Genomic DNA, 6,989 nt, shown 5'->3' with positions numbered 1-6,989 from the left:
CTGGGGCTCCCTCCCAGCCCAGGCCCTGGGGGCTGTCACCCTTGGGAAGCCTCGTGGCTCAGCTCACATCCCAGGAAGGGTTTCAGGGATCATCTGCTCTTGCTCAGAGCTCCAGCATCTTGAGAAATTTTAATATATCAGTAAAGAATATGCAAAGATATCTACCAACTATCAGCATCTCGTAAAGGATTTTTTTAAGGTAAAATAATGACTCATACAAGCACAAGATGAACACATGTCAAAGATCCTATTTAAATCATTAATGAGGGAACCAGTAAGATGTTACCCAGGGCTTAAAGGAGAATTGAAAGAATGACAAAAAATGCTGAGATGAATTTGCAAAGAAATGTAACACCGGTCGGTCCACAGAACACTAATAAACTGCTTTCCAGTAGATGCACTGCATTTGCATTTTCCTGGATGAGAATCATTTGCATCATTATCAGTTTTCTACAACTTTGGGGAGAAAGAACTCAAAGACAATGAAAGGGGAGCTAGGCAGGATGCTCAGGCATCATCCTTGCTGACAAGCTGCGCCTAGAAACGGCGGGGAGCTGGGTCCACAGGTGCCCACCCATGCCCTCTCTGGGCCAGTCTGTCCTCGGGGGCACCCTTTCCCCCCAACAAGGGTCTTACTCCAGCAACAAACCCCTCTCCTGAGTTATCATGGCTTTCGTGATGGCTCCTGGATCATCCCAGCAGAAAAGAAAACAGGCTCTTGTATATCACCCATGGGAAGAAAAAAAAAAGAGGAAAAACTGTTTTCAGGGCCTCCCCGGTGGCGCAGCGGTTGAGCGCTGGGTTGCGAAGCTGCCCGCAGCCTCTGCAGCGCCGGTTCGATTCCCGGCTGCTCCCCGGCCACCAGAGGAGGGTCCCACATGGCGCGCAGACCTCTCCTGCCGCCCGCTGCTCCCCTCAGCAGTGTCCTTCGGTCCTTCTGCCTGCTCTGTTCCCCGCTCTGGCTCTGGTGAATTCTCTCACCCTCCCGCGCTTCTGACTGTACCCAGTGCATGTATAAACAAAACAAACGAACAAATAAATAAATAAATAAACAAAACATGCCTCTATCTTTAAAAAAAACTGTTTTCAAAGAAAAGAAAAAGGAAAAGAACTTGATCCTACTTTCTCTGAAAGCTACAACTCTGTCTTTGCTCTTCTTTGTAGCAAAACTATCAGGAAAGTTACACATATTTTTCTGTCTTCCTTGCTCTTTTTCACACCCATCCAATGGAGGGGGAGGGAAAGGAGGGGAGAGGAGTTAAATTCTCAGAAGGTGCTTGTCTTTGTTTAAGAATTCCTCGCCCCAAGTCATCATCTTTTAGAAGCTCAGCGTGTGGCATCAATCAGTCACTTAGCATTTTCTGTGTAAACACCCACCCAAGTTTACTCACGTAAACACCCAGTCGTTTTATTCCTGAAGTTGGGTGGTTCTGCATTTTGGGCCAATTTTCCCCTCCAGTTCCTCTGCTGGTGTTGCCAGGGTGACCCAGGAGTCTGTGGCTATCTGGTGCTGTGACTGGGTAAGAATTTCATTTCCTCTTTGGTGGATTTCTGGTGGCTCTTGCTCAGCCATGTACCCTTGACCGGCTAATCCCCAGTGTGTTTCCAGGATGAAAGTGTTCCTGGAAGGCAAGTATCCCTGGAAAAAAACTTTTTATCCTCTGTGTATGTGCACTGATTCCCTTTGGGCAAACATCCGGTGGCAGAACCTAAGTCATTGTCAAAGAGGGGTGGTCCAGGAAATAAATAGAGGAAGACACGGCTTTTGGAACCATTTCTTGGACTCTCCTACCAAAAAGGTAAATTAGGTGCATCTTTTCCAGTGAAATTGTGCCCAACGATTTTGTATGTGATGAAGAATCTTTGACAGTGTGTTTTTTAAGTTTCCGAACTTTGAGTTTTGGTGCTTGTCTTTGTTTGCTCAGACTGCATTAACAAAGTGGCTCCTCCTGGGTGGCTTAAACAGCAATTTAACTTGCACGGCTTTGATATCAAGTGTTAGTGGGGCTGGTGTCTTCTGAAGCCTCTCTCCATGGCATGTAGGTGGCCCTCTTCTCCCTGTGTCCTCACCTGGTCCCTGGTCTTCCTCCAGGTGAGGGGCTACTGAGGCTGGGGCAGGGGAAGTGACCACTGAGGTGGCTCAGCCAGCAGGATGAGCAAACAGATTTGAAGCCAGGACTCTCTCGCCCAAGCCTGCAGTCTTTCCCTGAGAGGCAGTATAAGGGCAGGATGGGCACAGAGCAGGTTCTCTATGACCCAAGCAGACAGGGTAAGGAGGAGTCCTGGAGCCCTCAGTGGCTTTTTCAGGCTTTTATTGAGTTTACCAGGTACATGGCAGGCAAGGGTACCAGGGGGGCCAGGAGGCTGGCAGGCCTCCCAGCCCCCAGCAAGTCTCCACCTTTTCTGGGCTCTCTGGTGTTTCTCTCGTGGCCTCTGCTTCTGTGCTTGTTCTCTTCCCGTCTCTAGCTTGTTCTCCTTCTGCTGTCTCCATTTCCGTGACGCCGCTCTTAAAAGCCCAGTCTTAGCCCAGGTGTATCCCACCTACATATGCCCACACCCTACTCCAGGTGCCCGCCATCAGGCATGCATTCAGGACCGCAGGGATCCATCATCAATCCTAATAGCAGGAGGACAGAAAAGCCTGACAATTATTTACCCTATAGGCAGGCAGCCTCGAAGAAGAGCATCTGAGTCAGGTGCTGTGTCACTTCCCCGTCCTTGTCCCACCAGGTCAGCAAAGCTGTGGTGATGGATCTGAGGGCACCAACTGTGACAGAAGCTCATATTTTACCAAGACAGACCCAGCCCCCATGGGAGAAGTCAATCTCAGAGAGGCAAGCCCTGGTCCAAGACCATGTCTGGGCAGCTTGCAGTCCAATAAGGCTCTGCCCAAATTAGCTCGCAATTCTGCAGCACCTGGCATGATATTTGGGACTGGCTGGCATCAGTGGCCATAATCCCATACAAGAGAGGGAAAAGACAGGAAGGAAAAACATCCTAATGGAACCAATAACCGTGAAACGACCCCTGTGCGCGATTTCACTCCGGGACAGGAGGGGTTTCCCGGGCTGTGCCCGGGAGGGATGGTTAAACTCCTTCAGCCACATCTTGGCCATGTCCTACGGTGGTCCCAGTAGGCTCTCCCATACACAGCCCAGGCGTAGGGTAAATGAGTTAAAAATCAGGCTTTTTCACGCCCTCCTGCCATTAGCCTCCATGGCTAGCACCCATGGTCTTGTGCGCCTCCTCTGATTGCAGACACCTTGGCTAAGAGGGCGTGGGGGGTGCATATGTAAGTGCAGGCACCTGTGCCATCAGGCCAGGGATAAAAGGGCAGCATCCTGGAGTATGGCTACCGGGGAGATCACCAGATGACACAGACTGAGAACACCAGCGAAAGAGCACAGAGATTCAAAGGGGCCCAGAGCTTGGTTGCCTGCCTGACTCCCAGCCTTCTGCCTGGCCCATGCCTGCTGCTCTACCTGTGTACCTGGTTCCCCAAGACAGCATTAAAGGCCTGTAAAACCTATCGAGGGCTCCAAGACTCTCTTTATCCATCTGCCTGAATCAACAGTGAACCTGCCCTGTGCATATTGTACTACACCAGGTCTGTGTGACTATACTCTAGGACAGTCACCCAACGACGGAATCACCTAACGTTGCATTTCTTAGCATGGTCTCCCAGCATTAAGTGATGCAGGACTGTAGCTCCGGCAATAGGTTGACTGGTGGAAGCTGAGTGATGTGACCATGAATTGGTTTGTGGGACACGGATTGGGCCAGGAGCTGCTCAGGAAGGTGGAACCAGAACAGGCTGGAAACCCTACTCCTGCATTTGGGGTCCATCTGGAGGCCTTGGGTGAGTCAGGAACCCCTCTACACCCGGTGGTCAGTTTTGGAAACAGACTCCCGAGGCTCACATGGAAAGAGTTCACAGAGATTTGGGGAATGATTCAAAACTCTAACCTGGCTGTACAAGAACGATTCTCCCCTGAAAGGCACAATGGCTGTCTCCACGGGAGGGGGAGACGTGGGTTGGTTGGAACCAACAAGCAGTTCATCTCTGCCATTTTAAAGATGACTTGATACTCCCCAAATGGCTCCTGGCTGAGCAATTGTCTTAGAGCTGTGAAGAAGTGAAGAATATATGGCTACGTCTGGAACGTCTATAAAGGGAACCCAGAAAGGCCCAGGCAGCCGATCAGCAGAAGATCATGCCCAAGCCATCTTCACAGACTGTCTGCCCTGAGCCGCTCTGGCTGCCAACTCAGGCCTCTGGCGCCTTGAGACCTGTAAAAAAAAGGCTGATGTGCTTTCCTGCTGAGGAGACAGACTGGGTAAAGCACAGAAATATGGAAGGGATATACCCAAGAGGGAGGCTTATCCATGAATAAGAAACTTGGGCAGCTTTCTAGAAAACAAGAAAGAGGATGGGCCACAGGGAAGGGTGAATTGGAGGAGGCCGTGTCATAGAATCCAAAGATGTGGGGGACCCCCAGGCCTAGTGCAGGTGGAAGCAGGAAGGGGATGAGAACTGAAATACCTGCTCCCATCACCCCTCCACCACCTACCCTCCCTGGCCCCTGTGCTCACTGGGCAGATCCCTGGGTCTCTGGGAGAGAGGAAACCTGCACCTCAGGACTGCCTTCCTCCACTGGGGATGGGGACACAGCCAGGCTGACCTTCCACTCAGCCTCAAAGGAAGTCAAGCTATTGGCAAGGCCCCCTGGTGTTCAAAGAGCCGCTTCTAGGAACCAACACAAGAACGAGAAAGAATACAACTGTGAAACTAGACCTCTGCCTTTCACCGTGCACAAAAATCACCATGCACAAAAACCAACTCAAAATGGATAAAAGAACTAGACATAAGACCTGAAACCATAAAATATATAGAAGAAAATATTGTGGTAAAACACTACAAGACAAACATCACAATAACATCTTCAAAGACTCATCACCCAAAGCAAAGAAAGTCAAGGAAAAGATAAATGCCTGGGATTACATCAAACTGAAAACCTTCTACACAGCAAAAGGGACATTAACCTAAACAGAGAGACACCCCACTGATTGGGAAAAAAATCTTTGCCCTCCATTCAACTGATAAGGGACTGATCACAAAGATATACAAAGAACTCACACGACTCAACAAAAACAAAATAAACAATCCAGTCAAGAAATGGGCAGAAGAACTTAAAAGACATTTCTCCAAAGAGGAAATGCAAATGGCCAACAGGCATATGAAAAAATGCTCAATGTCCTTTATAATCAGGGAAATGCAAATTAAAACCACGTTGACATACCACCTTACACCTGTAAGAATGGCACATATCAAAAAAAAAGCAACAACAAATGTTGGCGAGGCTGTGGTGAAAAAGGAACTCTCCTACATTGCTGGTGGGAGTGCAAACTGGTCCAACCACTATGGAAAGCTGCCTGGAGGTTCCTCAGTCTACTAAAAATGGAGCTGCCATACGACCCAGCAATTCCACTCCTAGGGATCTACCCAAAGGACACAAAAACATTGATTCAAAAGAACACCTGTACCCCTATGTTTATTGCCGCACTATTTACAATAGGCAAAACCTGGAAACAACCCAAATGCCCAAAAATAGATGACTGGATCAAGATGTGGTACATATACACAATGGAATATTACTCAGCAATCAAAAGAAGATAAACTCATGCCATTCGCAGCAATGTGGATGGAACTAGAAGGAATTATGCTCAGTGAAATAAGCCAGAAGGAAAAAGAAAAATATCGGATGGTTTCACTTATAGCAGGAATATAGGGGAACCAAATGAGACAACAGTGTAAACAAAAATAGTCACAGTACAAAACACAACAGAGCAAAGGGACAATCATAAATCAGAGACATCCTGCAGAGGAGGAGGCGGGAGAAGGATCAGAGGGAGGGAGGGAGGAGCACAGGGGATTGAGGTGATGGTGCACGGGTACATTGGGGAAGGAAACTCTATGGGGACTACACCTGAGGGGAAGCAAATATTGTTTAAAAATGAACAATGAGGACCTCCCCGGTGGCGCAGTGGTTGAGCGCTGGGTTGCGAAGCTGCCCGCTGCCTCTGCCGCGCTGGTTTGATCCCCGGCTGCTCCCCGCCACCGGAGGAGGGTCCCACATGGCGCACAGACCTCTCCTACCGCCCGCTGCTCCCCTCAGCAGTGTACTTCGGTCCTTCTGCCTGCTCTGCTCCCCGCTCTGGCTCTGGTGAATTCTCTCACCCTCCCGTGCTTCTGACTGTGACCACTGCTTGTATAAATAAATAAACAAACAAACAAATAAATAAATAAATCTTTAAAAAATTAATAATAAATAAATAATAAAAATAAAATAAATTAAAAAATTAAAAAGAAAAAGAAAAAAGAAAAAGAAAATAAATAATAAATAATAAATGAACAATGATGTAAAAAATAAAAAGAAAATAAATATCACATCAAAACAAAAAAAAAAAGTATATAACGTGCCACAGCGGGAGAGGAGGGGAAGGAGAAGAGAGAGCAGCCAATCAATTAAATCCTCATACACCACAGTGAGCCTGATAGTTACTTTCCAAACCTGAGAAGTAAAGAAACAGAGGAGGAGGCCAACTGTTTTACGCTCCAGCCATTGTCCCCAAATAACTGCAGGCAGAAGCTGTTCAGGAAGGTTGTCCTGTGGTAAAGGGGCTTGGGGAGATGCTGCTTTTCATGAATCCTAAACTCTTCCATTCACCTTGACTTATAACTGAGTATCCATGTTATAGTAAAACAGATTTGTACTTTTTTTTTTTTTTTGGCAAAATCAAAACATTCTCACAAAACTGTTGGGTCTTGGGCACCAATCACAATGGAGAAACTTCCTGGGGCCCCTGTCCGAGCACTGTTGGCAAAGGTCTGCTCAAAGGACATCAGCTTTCCCCTGTGTCCCCACCTCATCTGAGGCAGAGCTCATAGGCCTATTTGGACAGAAAAAAAGGGAGAAAAGGCACAGACT

The sequence above is a fragment of the Talpa europaea genome, assembly GCF_964194135.1.
Source record: "Talpa europaea genome assembly, chromosome: 12".
Lineage (NCBI taxonomy): Eukaryota > Metazoa > Chordata > Mammalia > Eulipotyphla > Talpidae > Talpa > Talpa europaea.
Note: the sequence above shows the minus strand (reverse complement) of the source record.